At 39.4% G+C, this 17342-nt stretch overlaps 1 protein-coding gene across 4 annotated transcripts in view; it reads right to left on the bottom strand.

Moving 5' to 3' along the window:
- FAM110B (family with sequence similarity 110 member B) overlaps positions 1–17342 on the bottom strand; it is a 108163-nt gene that overhangs the window by 80509 nt on the left and 10312 nt on the right. The window contains exons 1-2 of one of the 4 annotated variants that reach the window (XM_084509974.1): positions 6194–6240; positions 5977–6091 (exon numbers count right to left, since the gene is read on the bottom strand). The exons of the other annotated variants lie outside the window; for them this stretch is intronic. The gene's annotated coding sequence lies outside the window, so the exon portion shown is untranslated. Of the gene's footprint in view, positions 1–5976; positions 6092–6193; positions 6241–17342 lie in introns of those variants that run through there. 4 annotated transcript variants of the gene reach the window in all.

Here is a 17342-nt window from a genome sequence, read left to right as displayed (position 1 = left end):
AAGAAACAGTTGTCTCACAGTCAACACTCAAAAGAAGCAGCAGTATTTGCTAGTCAATTACTTCATGTTTCCCAACCCCCGTATTTGGGAAATCTGCCTGAGTTTGGGTCTTGATATTCGTACACCAAAGAAAAGGGGTTCATTTGCTTGCAAGCATCTCTGTTGGGCAGGTGGATGGGACCTAGCACAATTTGCCTTGAAGATTTGCTGCCATCGAAACAGCACTACAATAGAACTGAGCGAAAACAAAGGGAATTCAGGGACAGATGGGTACCTTCTGGAAGTGCTCATAAATTAGAAGAAATAACAAGACAAACATGAAGGCATGAGCATCATTATGGATACTCAGTTACTGTGGGGCTGCTGTAGGATTGTTATTCTAGTATTTGGTAAAAGAAGAAAAAATAAATGCATTTTAAGATCTTAAAAGAGATGGTGTGTGTGTGGGGGGAGTTTCCCAACCTTGTCTAGTCCAACAAATCCAAAATAAAGATTATTAAAAACACACTCCTATTTTATTATTACAAATTATTCTGATAGTTCAAGCTACCGTATTTCAAGCAATAGTTCTGAACTGACACTGTACAGTCCCCAAACTGAAGCAACTTCGCAGGGAAAAGGACAGAGCAACTCATAGTCAATTATCCATACAAGTTCATACTTGACTTATGGTGAAGAAAGAGGGGAAGAAAAAAAGGGAGCACAGCCTTACTTTCACAGGTAGTGAATCTGTTCCAGCCGTGTGTCCTGACTTCTTGACCAACGACTCCAGCAAGTTCATGTACACTTGCTCTTACCTCCAAGTCAAGTGACAGCTATTACACCTACCAAGTGGTCTTGGCAGGACAGAAGACACCTCCAAAATCCCTAGGAGACACTGCTTAAAAGAAAACCCTGACAAAATTTCACAGAAAAAAAATGTTTGTATTGTTGTGTAGAGAAATAGCTTCACAGATCAATTCCCCCATTTCTGCCCTGCTGAAGGCAGAGCTCCTTGCTTTCTGCTTCTCTGGCAAGTGATGGTCTCTGTGTTAGAGTCTGCAACGAATATGGGTTGCAGCTCCCAGTTTACATCTGTTGCTGGTAATGTTAGCCTCCTGCAGGAAATACACATCTTGGAGTTTAATATATATATATATATATATATTTTTATTTTTTTTCAAGAATGAGGTATGCTATGAGTGCATGCACTGATAAATTTGCAAAGTATCTCCACAGTTATCAGTCAACAGCTTCTGAGATCCTCAGAACTGCACTATGGAATATTTTTATGAAATTTGTTTTGTATTTATAGACTGCATCTCAAGTTTCAGCCTTCAGCCAACAAGCTGGAGCCTTTCATGACACATGCTGTTTCCTGCTTCACTGTCCAATATCAACAAGTTTTTGGACTTCCTTTCTAAAAAGAATTTTCAACCTCATTTGCTATGTTCCTCTCTTCTTTCATTCTCTCGCTAAGTATGAAATCAAAGTTTTAGTACTTACAAAAATACACGTCTCAAGAAGAGAAGCCAAACCTAATTCAGAAGGATCTGTGAATGAATGAATGGACTTCTTATTCGAACAATCCCAAAGGCACCTACTTAAACCTTCAAACCTCACTCGAGTCTACCCTGAGGTTTCCATAATCCAAACTAAAGGCTTTAAAAAATGTAGGATTTCTTAACAAAAGAATAAGTTGATACAGGAACTCAGCAGCAGGCGATTAAGCATTTGATAACTTGATGCTTTGATGAGGCGTTACCTTAATCGCTGTCACTGGGGAGAAAGTGAAGTCGGGAAACTGAAACGAGGCAGCTAGAAGTATCCAGCTACTCAGATGAATCAGATATACTTCCTATGCCAAAAGCGGTATCAATGGTTTCTGCACCCAAACAGAACACAGATCCTTAGGAGAATATCATTATTTAACAATGCAGATGAAGTAGAGGAGACCTCAGCCATACCTATAACTAGAAACAAGGAAACATTTGCCAGCGGGTTTTATGCCAGAAAGATTCAGTCTGTTTACCATATATTCTAAGTTTTCACAGGCAGGAGTGCTGAGTCACTACTCTCTACATCTCTAAAGGTTTTGGATAAAAAGCTCAGATCAAACATAAATCAGAAGGTGTAGTCAATTTACTGAACATAATTTTCAGAAACCTTAATTAGCAGAGCTTAGTTAGGAAGGGGCCACATCCACTAATTCTGGCAATTTCTGTTCCTGGAGACAGGCACATTTTCATGAAAAAAAATAACATCACAAAACTGTGATATGCTCACCTATATATAGCATTAAACCACCAAAAAGATGGAGGAATCAAACTGAAGAAGTCCAGAGGAATGAGAAGTCAGGCTTTCCGTAAGTGATGCTAACTTGTTTGTACTTCCCACAGTAACATGGTATTGCTCTAGACTACCTATGCTGGCAAATACACGCAGAAACATCTTGGACGCAGGAGGTTTCACATCTGAGCTGGGAAACTTGCCTTTCGTATTTTCTGTCTTTATACACAGCTGGAAAAATTCACCTCATTGATGGTAAGGATGGTAAATTTCATCCCAAAGTAAGACACACACAATCCAAAAGCTTTACTCTCCTCTCCATAGAAAATCTGTCCCAAAATACTGCTGATTTTCTGGAGCAAGAGTTGCATCAACTGGAAGGTAGAAACTTCTTCACAGGTCTAACAGTTTCACGACCACTATGCTTGTAGCTGCAAGCATCTCACTAGAAGGCTAGATCAGCGCAGCCACTATGTACTGTCAGGGGAAGTTAGAGTGCACTCACAGAAACAGGAGGTCCATTAATCTCCTAAATGTTAATTATACTGTCAGGAAGCTTCAGTGAGAAGCAGATTACCAAGTCCAGCACACTAATTTTTCATTTGCTGGTGTGTATGTATGCACATTTGAAAAACAGATATAAGCGAAGGCCAGACAAAAAGCAGAATTTAGTTTAACTTACGTTCGTTTCCTACCCACATTCTCAGATACTCCCTTTTCTAGTCTTACAACAGGGTTTCATTCAGGATTTACAGTTACGGATTAAGCATCCCATGTGTGTGGAAATGCATGCGTCGGGTATAGACAAGCTGTCATTTTACAATCAGCATGTCCAGTTGCACCATTTATCAGTAAAACAAAACAGAACAGAGGCCTTAATGCAGTCATATGTTTGCTAACAAAACTCAGAGCTTCTGACCTTCCAGCCTTCCTCCCTGGACTTCTTTTAAAGTTAATTTCTTATGAAGTTAAAGGATAAAATACACATTTATTCTAAGAACTTTTTAATGAGAAGTCTAGCATTTTCCTGGAATGACTCATGAACAGTCATGAAAATTTAATAGAAGAAAAAAAGCACACAGAAAAACAGGTTTTCTGGCCAGGGTGTTACCTGGTCCTGCAGGGTGTTTTCTCCTCCTAGAATTAAAAAACGAATGAAAATAAGTATAGCCTTTATAATAGAAGTAATCAAGGTTCTTAGGCATTAGTGGGCTGCCCAGCAAAACCCAACTCCAAATGAGTAAGAAGAGATGTAGTGTCTCTTGAGGAAGAAATTGCCTTGGATAGCAATGGAAAAACGTGGCAGAGCACATTACTTGCAGGGAGGTTACAACACTGGAGCAAAGCATCCATGCAGGGCTGGATGGAACTGGAGGGTTTCCATCCTGTGACTCAAACTGAGCAAATCAACAAGAAAAAAATACAAGCAGGCTTGGGTATGGTAAAACAAGCAGCTAGGGCAGGCAAGTACCAAAGAGGGTGGACACAACTGTCCTGGTGAATCATTCCTCCAAGAAACTTCACTGATAAGCAGCAGCTGGTTGAAAATACTCCTCCCAAGCCAAACACACAAACAATTCAAGAGGCACGAAATAAAAACACACAACTGTGAATATATGAACTGAGCTTATATGCCAATGTACAGTCTCCTACTGTTTTCAGCCTCTGAATATTCACCTCTAGCCAAGAGTCTCAAGAAGAAAGCCTGCATGCTTATGAATGGTCTTGGTTTGGTGACTATGGGCAAGCTAAGAATTCAAAGGAAGGAGGTGAAATACAATACAAATCTGAAGTTGAAATTAAGGCAAAAGAAGAGATCCTTCCCAAGAGTTTCTGTTGACTTCTACAGTAATTAAAAAAAAAAAAACACTCCTAAATTGCACTCCTACAAAGGATAATACAGCTGCAACATTAAAGTAATTAGAGTTACTCTTTCAGAGATACTAATATGTATGCCAATGAGATTCATGACTTCAGGGGTCTTGAAAATGGTTTGAGACTTGGACACAGCCCCGGCAATTTCTGCCTATAAAAAACAGCACACCCTCTTGAGTCTTTATCGATCATTCTGGGACCATACACTACCTTAAGGAGTTATGGCCAAAACATAAAGGTTTCTTAATAATAGTCTGGGTCTAAAACCTGAAATAAACCAAATTCTGAACTATCTTCAATTTTACGTAAATAGAAGAATGGGAGGGGTGATCTATATTTCACTGACTGTGCTGGATGTCCAACAGCACATGGCATACACTGCTTTAGGAAACACTTTTTTTTTTTTTTTTTTTCCAAGTTTTCAATTTAGCTTTATTCATTTTTCATAGTCCCTATGAAAGCAAAACCACTTTTTAGCTCATAAGATGCAAGCTAAGTAATTTGTTTGACTTTAGGACAGACTTTGCAGGCAACCATATGCCATCACCATCTTTGCCTGTTATTTGAGTGAAATCTTAAGACAAGACAGTCATGAAAAAATACATGGGGAATAATTATATGCAGCTGAAGTGGGAATCAGATACACTACACTATCCTGTTTGCATTCTCACACGCACACAAAAAAAAAGCTTTTCAAAAATTAGTAGCACTTACTGGGTAAAGTTAGAACTCTAATAAGCATAAGAAAAAGCATGAAACTAAAAGCATAAACTAAGAACAAGAAAGGTTTTTAGACCTGATAATTGTAACATCTCTCTCTGATTTTCAACAGTGACACCATTATAATTTTAAGACAGACACTCTGGAAGGCATGGACACTTTCAGAAGTCTTTACAACATCAAAGTTAGGCAAACATAATTCAGTGCCTTCAACAGATTTGGACTCACGATAATTCTTGTTGCAAATCCAGCCGTGTTTGGGGAAGTAGGGTTTTTATGCAAACTTAAAACAAATTGGCTGTGGCCTCTCATATTCCCCATCTTGCTATATCCACATAAGACAAGCTGCGCAGGTGACATCGAAGCCCCAAGCCTTGTATCCCGGTACTGAACCATTCAAGATGCATTAGTTCTCCCTTGTGTATCACCAAGGGATAATGACCCATATTCAGAACAGTAACAGTGACACCCAACACCATTAAATGATCAGATCAATACAGCTCTCAGGTTTTGAGGTCAGAGTTAGATGCTGTAGTAAAACTTGCCCTAACAATTTTGCCAGGGAACGATGCCAGCAAGCTGCCAGGGTGGCTTTCCAGTATACCTGAATGACCAGAAGCACCACAGCACTTCTGTCAAAACTACGGGAAGGCAGTAAGTATCCAAGTGTAGGAAAGTTACTAAACAGTGAGCCATGCACACATTGTGCAGCAGTTTCACACCTTTGCTTGCACAAAAATTGGATTCACTCTAGTTCTCAAGTTTGCATTGTAAGTACAAATAATTAATGAGACATTTACAAACACAGGGGTCCAAAAAAAAGGAAAACACAAAAAACAATTACGCACTTCAGAAGAAAAATGAAACAATTGGCAAAGGGAATCACCTGAGGGAAGCAGTCATCAATTCATCTGTTCATTAAGCACAAATGAAATATAGACGAACTTTATAGCCTGGAAAGGCAAATTTTCCTCTGGCCTGACAGTCTCTCAAGCCCACACATCTAACACACACATTTCCAGTTAAGAAATTTTCATCAGTAAGTTATTAAAACTCAAAAATGGCAAGAACTTAGTTTGATTTATATGCCCTTGAGGACAGCCACTTGCTTACCATGCATTACACCGAAACCATGCATCTCCCTTGCAGTGCATCACAACCAGTACAACCTGAATAAGCTGGTTCCTGGTTATTCAACTGTAATTGTTTCTCTTTGGATGTTTTACAGCTGGAGGAGGAAAGGATACAGATGGGTGAACTTGGTTTTGGACTTCACGTCAGTCAACAGATTAAGTGTTAGTACTAGACAACATGAAACAGATATACTGACCATGACAAGAAAATACTAATGCTAGGCTTCAAAAAGGGCACAGTCCATCCTGCTAGAAATAAGAACATATGCAACATTTCAACTTTGGGTCAGGCCACAGGGTTAAACATGCAAATGCTGGGCTACAAAGGCAGTGTAATGCCTCTCTTCATGACCATTTCAATACTTCACCACCATCACCAACAGGAACAATAAAACGGTATCACAACTTGAAGGAAAAAAGGGTACTGGATATAGGATACTGGTGATCCTATTTTAATTGGGTAGCAGAAGGAATCCTTGCACCACCCCCAGCAACCCATGGACACAGGATATTTTAACCAAAAGCCTTTCTTCCTGCACCTCAGCAGTGCAGCCCACCCTTAGGCAGTGGGGTCCATCCTTGGGACAACCTTGTTGATGTTCACGTAGGCAGGAATTACATACAAGTTGTCGGCTCTGCAGAGTCAAACTTTGTTAGAGGCATTTAATGATAATCTTTTTATGCTGCATGCCACAGTTTTGAAAAGCAGAGAAGGAACCAACTTCTAACGTGGATTGAATTCTAGCTTAGAAACAGACCATTGGAAGCACTGCTGTTTACACAAGTAAAAACATTTAAGATACCACGATTGTTTTCCTTTTTTTAAAACCAGCCATCAAAATCCAGTTATTGGTTAAAAGGTTTAGATGAAAATACAAGTTACTGCACTGAAATTTTGGGTAGCAGTGCTACAGCACTTCCATATCGAAGAGCGAACAGATCCAGGCAACTGCTGCGCTCGAAGTAACGGGAAGCTGGCAAATGCAGGCAAGGGGCAAGCAGCCAAACCTGCTAACGCTCGGAGAGGTATAAATCAGTATTCGGAATCAGGTTCCTTTCTGAGGACTTCAGCCCTCACTGCTTCTTTTTTAAAACATTTATCAGCCATCTATCAGGTCACTATAGAAAGGCATAGAAGAGGCAATAGTGGCACAATGCCTCTATCATCAGCAGCGTGACCTTGCTTTAGGCCACTTTTTTTTTTTGTTGAGTGTCAAATCAGGAGTGAAGCTTAAAAGGCTTGTATTCTCACTCAGTTTGGTAACTCATTAGTTTAAGCTTCAGACGATACGATATTTTTATTTGGACAGAGCATATAACGTTTATAAAAAGCTTTTAAAATAGAACAAAGTTCATAAAGTAGACAGACTTCATCACTAATAAGTAGAACAAAGTAGATGCAGTAGTTCACAAGACCTCTACTCCGATATTTCACAACAGAAGACAGAGGGGAACAAGACAGACATGAGGGAAGATGCCGTACCATGGCCCATTAAGGCAAGGTCTCTCTTTCACCCCAAAGCCAGAGGGTAACTGAGAGCTCATCCTGCACTGTCACTCATTCTTCAATTACCTAGCAACTCCTTTTTAAATAGTAAAGATGGATCAAGAAGGCCCCCTCCACTGACAGCTGTACTGGTTTATCTCATTTCAGATGATCTCACGGCTGAGAAAATAATGCTGATCATCTGAGATATAAACATCTTCAAAAATACACACATTTTCGTACATCAAAATATGTATTTTTCACTGGAGGCAATTATATCTCCTAACAATGGGAGCAGCTGGAGGTTGATTATTTTAAGCTGACAACACCTATTTTGATGATTCCACCAGACTAAAAAAATGTCATTATGGCCTCATCCCCGTAAAACTCAGTAACATTTATTACACCAGATACACTGATGTTCCTGCAGAAAATTCTGTATAAATTGAACTACAAAGACAGGCACCCAAACAAGTATTAAACCCTAAACATTGAATTTGAACATTCACAAGCTCAAATATAAGAAGCTTCTAAGGAGTTTGCATACAATACAAAATTGTCAAAAGCACTGAAGACAAAAGGAACAATCTTTTTTTGAAAAATTACATCATCTAAGGTGAGTTCTACCTTGATCTTTATGGCAGCGTTACCATTTCTACTGCTACATTTTCACACTGTACAAATGATGCATTTCAGTTCCAATTTATGTTTGCGTGTTAGGAAAAAAAAGGATGAGTTAGGAGGATATAGGCCTGCTTAGATCCTACTGCAGGGTTTCACATGATGTAATCAAGACAGATCTTCCCAGGAAATAGAGAATGATTATTTTATTTAATTTCTTTCAATAAAAAATAGTAAGCTAAAAGTCACCATTTGGTCACTAACTATAGATGTCACAGTAAAATATATGGCATATGAACAGAATTTGATATATACTTAAAATACATTTGACATTTTTCTCTCCTGTGCTCCCAGTTTTAATAATCTCAAAGTTTGCTCACCCTACATGCAAATGTAACTATGCAAATTCACTTTTAACCCGGGAAGTTTCAAGTGATATTCAACATAAGAGGGACTGTTGGGAACAAGCTTTCTTTGTATTGACGCTACTTTAGCACTTACGCTGCACAGCAATTTATTCGGGATGTTATAATTTAATCCTGTGTGGGTGTCAACTGACTCGCTTCAAAGTTTGCCTCACATCTACAGCAGTTATTCAAGAAGATGCAATTATATTAGTCATACAGGCTGACTATTACGTGTAAGGCTTCTGCACTTCTCATTTTGGGAAAGTTTGGACCTGCAACTCCACACGTTTGAAGATCTGAAAATCCCCTGAAAGTGGTAAATATTACATCTTGGCTTTTGTCAGCGCAAAACCAAGTTTTTGGGGCAGATACGTATTGTTGACAGTTTCTGCAGCAGCAGATGCGCAGGCACAGTGCCCTCCTCCCACATCCACACTATCTTGGGCAAGAAAAGTAGAAAAGGACAATGCAATAGGAGTCTTGAACACAAACTTGTTAACTTAGTGACCTTTCCTCTCTCAGAATTGTACTCCTTTATACCATGCTGCATATGGAAATACAGACTAGCTCTCCAAACCTTGACATCTGAAGTCTGACTCCAGAAACAACTTCAAGAGGCCAACACAGATGGCATCTAACTTAATTCTTTTGTCAAGCACAGCAGCCACAGCTTATAAACAGTGCATTTTAGAGAAGCCTCTTATCTTGATTTACAGAACTTGCAAATTGGCAGAAAATTCATTACATCCCCTTCGTAAGCTGTCCCATGATTAATTACCCTAATTTAACTACCTTTCCTTTTGGTTCTAAGGCAAACCAGAAGCTTTAAGGAAAATTGAGGGCTTCAGAACAACTGTTTTCCCTGAGATCTTTTTTACACCCCTAATACAGAAGACTGCCTGGAGGCAGGACAGCATGGTGAGGGGCTTTTGGAGGAGCCCCAAGGCTGATGACAACTCATGACAACCCAGAAAAGTGACACCAGGCACAGGCACCACAGAGCACAAGGAGCAGGACTATGGGACAAGCCCCAGCTGAACTAACAGGTCACCAACTGGCAAGCCAGAGGGGCTGGAAAGCCAGACACGGCCACAGAGGAGATTTAGTGTTTTACAACTCCCAGTTTAATTCATGGCAAGATATTAAGTTGGCAAGCTTTCTCATTTACTTATTTTGCTGACGTGAATGTTTTCACCGAAAAAAAATACTCAGGCCCATGGCCAGAGTTTATTTTAGCAACATAACAAGATTTGTTTTGGGGGGGAATTTGCTTAATTTGATTACCTACACATTTTGGCCAGCACGGCCATGGACAAAAGGCAATTTTACATCTGCTTCCAGACTGAAAAGTTTTATTAAAAATATTATAATTATAATAAAGGGCAGACCCCAGAGTTTGCTGAGGTAAGACCAGACCGCTGCCGCCATGTCAGGTGGCCAGAGGTGAAGCTGCTGATGGCTGCCTGTGGGGCACTGGTCTTCTCCAGTGGCTAGGAGGTGGTCAGGAGGTGGCCATAGGGCAGGGCCTACAGGAGGAGAGGATGGTTCCTCATATGGTGGTGGTGGGGAAACACCAAGGGTCCCCAGCTCCCTGATGCACACCACAATGGAAGGGTTTACCTGCGTTTCTCAGCCCAACATCAGCGCTAGAGCAGAAGGGAAAAGCATGCCCCCGTGAGCTTTCAGGGTTGTTATCAGAAAATGTATGAAAGGAAGATGAATGTTTTAAAACTGATAGAAATTAAAAGCTCCTGTTGATGTTTTGGTGCAGCAGTTCCTCCCCCACCACTGCTTCTCAAATCAGGAAGCTTCCTAGCCATGAAGGAAGATTTTTGTTGAATAAAGCCTTGACTTATTAATAAGAATGAAATCTCTTGACCTAGATTTTCTACTAGCTTAAAAAAAAAAATCTGTATACACAAACACACAACTGTCCTCCTCTACAAACACTAACATTATACCCGTATTATACCAAAAGCACTTCAAAACAGATACTTCACAATGAAAACATAAAAGGCTTTTCTCACCCCTCCCTTACCCAGCTTTGCGTAAAAGCATGAATACAGAAGATACTCGATTAAAATAGAAACTTGAACCCCAGGTTGAATGTATTTACTTTTCAAAAGCATTTTACAATTTGATTTTCTTCTTTCCTGCTGTGATAATTGATGAAAACTACACAGGGATTAAAATGAGCACAGGTGCGTGTCTCCATGGTTCAAAGAGATTTGATCCGAAATGAAAATAATAAAAACAAAAAAGCTCCAGTATTTTTAATAATGGATTTAGCATAGCCTAACCAAATAAGCCTAGATTAAAAGTAAGATTTTACAGTCCAGACTTTGTATTACCAACATTTAAAACTCATTTAATAGTGTATCAGAAACTTTTGTGAGCAATACCTGATTTAAGCAGGTATTAACAGCCCTCAATAATGTAAGTGTCAGATTGGATCCAGAGGAAAAACAAACAAACACACACTAAAAGCAGTAAAGAGCACTAAAATACAAACAGGCAGGTACAACAACAGACACTTGGCACTAAATCAACATTATTTTTAAATTTGAGAACGAGGTAAAAGGAAAGCCCATGAGCTGAGAATATTTGACTGACAATATACAAATCTGCACAAAACCCGTGCTTATTTTTCTTTGCCAAATTTATACTGCTACAGCTGGATCACAACTTCCTTGTACCCACGAGGTCAGGAGCTGTTTGAAAACGGTTGTATCTTTGTGCCAGCTCATCATACCTAATGCAAAAAACGTGAATTTCCCCATTTCTCTGACCCAGCCTCCTTCAGCAAAGCTAACTAGCATGTCGCTAATCCCAAATTTGTCGCACTACTTTGTTAAACAGATTTAAAAGACAAATACACACAAATCACACAAGATAAAGAACGTATTCTGTGCTCAAGGCTTATTGCTGAGCTTCTATGAGAATTGAAGAAAAACGGTATTCACTTGTGTAGAAAACAAATTAATTTGTCTCAAAGGCATGCCAAGGATATACTCTCTACTTCCATAGGTATTTTTATATAGCAGCTATTTTCTTGCATAAACTACCTCAAACGCTGCTCCTACAGTAACATACATTCAATCTTTTTGAAGCAGAATCCAGTATATTTTTAGGCCTCTAAATAGCAACAGTAGGAGATTACACATAGATGGAAGATATCCCTTCCCTCCCCCGAGCAAGGGGCATCTCATGGCTCCCTCAATGTGGGACACAGAGCTAATTAGCACCACTTCCAAACAAGCTTAATTTTCACTCAAGCACCTCTTTAAATAGTGAGAATGAGGTAACATTGGTCATCGCTTTGCAGAAGCACGAGTGAAGTTGTCAACATCTGAAATTTTCCAATTTTTCCATGTAAGTATATTCAACTCCGTATGTTTTCATGTATAAGTTACAATGGTTTTATATTTCTACAGTGTCCTTACTGTTTATATTTATTATAGGTATCATCCTGTTCATAAAGGAACCATATTTACTGGAGAATTAAAAAGTAGACTGAGAAGCATTCATTAAAAAAAAATTAAAAAAGATTTCACATACTGAAAAATTGTTACAAATAACCTAAATCTGAAATTGCTCTCATTTAGTTTTAATTAACAGAGAACCACTTCCTTCTACTGCATGAATTTGCATAGCACATGCCTAACAATTACTTTGTGAGGGAAGGCACACAGCTTAATATAGTTTATCAATACAATAAATATGAAAATACCATTTAAAACTTAACACAATCTCATTCAAATGTAGCGGGGTTTTTGTTTGTTTGTTTTTAAATTAGAAAGGGTGGTACAAATAAAACCATGCTCTTTAACACACAAGCAACTGAACAGGAATAAGACTCTGAACCAAATCTGCACAGGAAGCCCAGGATTAGGGCTGAAACTCTACTCTAATCCTTCTGTCCACAGAGGGAGTCAGCAGCAGCCAGCACGCAGTCCGGGCTCTGCACCTGCAATATACAGGCAGGATTGAAAATGCTTACAGAAAGATCAAGCCTTGTCTGACAAAAGTTTCTTTTTGGCTTAGGAAATGGAGTATCTGCCTTCCTCAAAAATAAACAGTAACCACATGCAGCCCATCAGTGATTTTGCCAGGATACCTGCACTGGATAGATGTACGTACACTGAACACAGCACTCCTGGGAATAGACTTGACGGTGAGAAAAAGGTGCAAGAGAACAGAAAAACTGTTGTGCTCCTACTGAACAACTCAAGTTGATCACATCACTCCATCATTACCTTTTCTACAACATCCTAAAGTAACTGAAGTCTAAGCACTTGGTAAAAGCCTCCACAAACCAGGGAGTAGAGATCCTTTCAAAACAACAAAATTCCCATAATAATAAATTTATGTTAAAATACAGTAGCATTTATCTGGCATTGCAAAACACCTAGCAAAAGGCAGGGGGAGAAGGTTTATCTTTAAATACCATCTCCTTTTGCCTCACAAAACCTTTTCTGATACTTTTACACTATGATGTGAAGCAAAGGTGCTACAGCAGGAAAGGTCCAGCCAGGCTTGGGACATCAGGAATTACTGATGTCCCCAAACTGGGGCTCTTCTGCCACACTTGGGCAGCAAAACATCAGCTATTCAGCTGATAGATCACTGGTCCATAAATCATTTGTTTTATGGAAGTATGGGGTCACTTAAAAAGTATATGGGGAGGGGGATCTAAGTCCTGTGATTATAGCTTTAATGCAGAATAGAATAAAAAAAAAAAAAAAAAAAAAAAAAAAAAAAAAAAAAAAAGAGAGAGAGCCACAGAGAACAATATACTTTCCAGCACAGCAGCTTTGAGAAACTTCCATTTTCTATTGAGACAAACTGCTGCTTTCAACCCTATGCCATCTTGTCATGAAAGTTTAAATAACAAAACAGCCAGAGGTCTCCTGCTTAATTTTGGTGTTGCTTCTCTTAGTGCGGAATAGGACTTCACTTTGCAAGACTACTCCATAAACTGGGTTCAACTCCTTGTCCATCCGCAGCAATAAAACCACAATTTCGCACCTGGAAGTAAAAAAATTTGCCAGCTGTTTCTTCACCCTTCTTCCTCAAACACGCATCACAAGCTGACTGCCATTGGGACTATTTTAATACCACTGCGTGTTTTACCAGTACGTGTGTTTCTTGCCTGAAGAGTCAGCTGCAGTTCACCAGCAGGTACCACAGAGCGAGGGAGTTCTTCCTTATCTGTCCCTGTACCCCATATTTATGTTTGTTACAGAACTACATCAGGATCTGTAAACTGCCTTCAGGTTACTGTGTATATAAAGAATTTCATGGTGTTTGTTATTATTTTAAAGCAGTCAGATATCATCTGATGTATCTGAGCAATGAACGAACTGTCACAGGCAAATTAACAAGCCCCTGAAAGATACCTGGAGAAATAAAATAGCACTTCAGCTTCCAAACTGGAGACTTTTACATAATTAAGATATTTTTACATAATTAATACATGCAAATGAGAGGAAAAAGAAAAACAAAACCTCTTTAAGGAATAGCTAAGAGTCCTAAACAGTGCAGGTCCTGCCTGCATCTGCAACCATTTTTCTACTTACAGAGCCACACCCTTGATTTTCAGCTCAGTAGGAAGAAAGGCTCAGAGAGATATTTGTACCTGCTAATTCTTCAATATTATACTGTGTTGTTGCCAGCAATCAGGTATTAATACTAACGCTTACTTGAAAGTTCATAATTACATAACTTATCCTTTGTAAATAGTTTACTGTATTAAATGCTAAACACTTTTATCCTGGGTAAAAATCGAGCCAAAAACGCAGCGGAGCATCTTCAATGCTCAGTTTTTCCTTTGAAAAGCAAACCAACTCATTATGTTCTGTAAAGAGAATAAAGTCTCTAAAGAAAGACTAAATTCTTTCTTTCTCAAAAGCTAACTATGAACCAATTGCATAAAAAAGATTTTATTCCTGGCCCAAATATGAACATTTGGGAGTTACTGCTTTTGAGCAAGGACTCACCCACTTAAAGGCTGAAGCATTTATTTTGAAAAAAAAAAGGTGTGAAATTTTGGGAGGGGGGGAAATCACACTATTTTGCACTTCCCCACTTCTGGTAATTCTCCAGATACGACAAAAAAAAAAAATCTCAAAATAACCTCTTCCCTATGTAATTGTTTTCTCATAGATGCTGCCAAGTTATCTTATACCACCAGTGAGAGTTTCTAGAGGATGTAACTACTTCCAGACAAAGCAACTCTTGAGAACAGACATTAAGTGAAAGCTGGAAGCATTTGAGGTGTTTTAGAAGATACCTGAGAGGGGGGTGCTGTGGAATTCGTCTCACTGGACGCCCACCACGCGCTGCTCAATGCCATCAGAAGCCATCAGGGGAGCAATGCCGTAGCAGAGGGCTAAGGTGCCAGATCCTTGATACCCAGGGCAGCCCAACCGTGCAGGACTAGATTCCTACCTCAGCTAGCGGTCCTCAGGGGAGCAACACTTCTCCTTTGGATGAAGACCATGTACTATAACTGCTTTCCCAGATTCAGCCCAAACCAGCTGCAGAAAGGGAAAGCTCATCTAGAAATTAGACCAGGTCCCCACAGAAACATTCAGGGCTTCTGAACAAAGAATATTATTTGCGTGTGTACACACATGTGGACACCATTGCGTTATGGCAAAAATACCAAGGGATGGGGAGGAGGATTCAGTCTGCTGTCTCCACGATGACTCAAGACTACCTGGAGACATCCACATCATGTTTCTTGGATGCTGAGGTATGCTGCTGGTCCCACGGCCAGTGGTGCAGGTCATCAACCAGAGCTCCCTGGTCAACTCCCTCTCCCTGTCTCATGTGCACACATCCCCCCAGGAATGTTGTTCTGGATATTCTCCCTGTATTTTATGCAAAGGGATTGCTACTTTCTCTCATCTGTGATGCAAAAGCTTGACTGTGACCTGCAAGTGCTCTGCAAGCTGCATTTACAGCAGCAATGGAAAAACAGGCCTGAGATGCTGAATATTTTGACAACTGCATTCATTTCACAAACGTCAGTCTCCATCTAAAACTACTGCATTGGGCAACGACTCATCTTTTTTTCCTTTTTATTTAAATACCTGTACCCTGCAATGTACATGAAGACATTTTTACTATATAGGTCAAGTCCTGACCTGTACATCTACATACATTAGCATAAAGGTAAGAGCACTACAGACATCAAAAATGACACATTAATGACTAGTTTAAATACTCATCCTGCAGATTGCTAGAAGTAAAAAATAAATAAGACAACAGAAAAGTAATGACTGAAACAGAAAGTGCTTAATTTGAATCTTCTCCCAAGAAGACTTTTCCTTGTGAGTAGTTAGTAGTATTTTACAAGCAGACAAAGTAATAAACCAGGCATCTTCATTTTGCGTCACTTTGCATTTCAGATGTATTTAGGCTGAGGACTAACTACATAATTCACGATAATTCAGATCAGTTTTGAAACATGCTTTTAATTATCTGAAAAAAAGCTGTACACAGGTTTCCATACAGAACACATCCCTTTTCATGAAGAACACATCCTTTTTCTTCCCAAGTCAGAAAAGAATCGGTTAAAACAAAAGTTATCATGTAATTGAGAACAATTAAACATGTACATTCTGGAATTTCACAACAGGGGAAAAGAAGTTCTCCTTCACTTCAAGCTGCCAAAGGCTGTGAAGCTGTGATCAAAGACATGATAATATCAAAAAGAACAAGACGACAGACGCTGGACAGCAACCCAACGGCACACTCCCTACTTTCTCAGGAGCCTTCAGACATACAAAGCCCAGCAGCCACAAAGAACTCAGCCATTCTCCAACACTGTAATTGCCTCCCCCATGTCCTCACCACCCCAACCCAGGAGAACACTCACTGGAAATCCCAGTGAAGTTGGTAGGGTGGTGACCACAGAGTCTCTTACATTCTCGTTTATGCTTCTATTAATTGTCATGCCAAAGTAGCTGATCATGGATAATAAGAGTTGTTTGACCTGGTAAACAAGATAAGAAGTGCTAAAGTGAGGTCTATCTCGCTGTCAGAGACCACAACATTCGCTAGTATGAAAAACTGAGTTCTGACATGGACTATAAAAGAAATCCCAGCCTAGCAAGAACCATGCAACTCAATACAACTGCATAAAACAATTTCGAATAAAGCAAAAAGACATTACATACATGCGATTGCTCTATCAAAGAGCAAGAGAATATTTTCTACACTCCAATGTATCAGTTATTACAGTAACGCTTAAAATGGATTTTAGAAGTGCTCTATATATTGCCTAACAAGAGAAAGGCATTAAGGAAACAGTGCTAAACCGACTCTTCTAACTCCAGAAATGTCATGTAAAAAGAACTATTAACAACAAAGGGCAGAACTATTTTATTACTTCTTCCAGTTCAGGATATTATAGTACCAAATTACATTTCAATGAAGGAAGGCTTCACTGCAATGGTAGCACTGTTCAGGCTGTTTCAATGCTGAAAACAGCAGGCTCTATCTTCAAATATTAGGCAGCTTTCACAATTTGCACCAAGCCGAACAAAGCACTCCATGAAAGCAAGTCACACTGATTAAGGAACAGGTTTTGTTTCTCATTAGAAATTCCACTTTAAATTAGTGGAAGTTTGAGGCATGGGAAAGAGGCAGCAGAAAGACGGGAACCTCACAGCAGCTCGCTTTGCATCTAGAGAGTATCTGTATCACAACAGCCGTAACACCAGTGCTCCTCCAGATAAGCACGGCAAGCTTATTCTGCAGTTACTGTGTTTGCTAAATACCTCTGAAATTAATATAATGGTGTATTTATAAACCTCAGTCACG

The sequence above is a fragment of the Aythya ferina genome (genome assembly GCF_964211825.1).
Source record: "Aythya ferina genome assembly, chromosome: 2".
NCBI lineage: Eukaryota > Metazoa > Chordata > Aves > Anseriformes > Anatidae > Aythya > Aythya ferina.
This window is presented reverse-complemented; position numbering and strand designations above follow the sequence as displayed.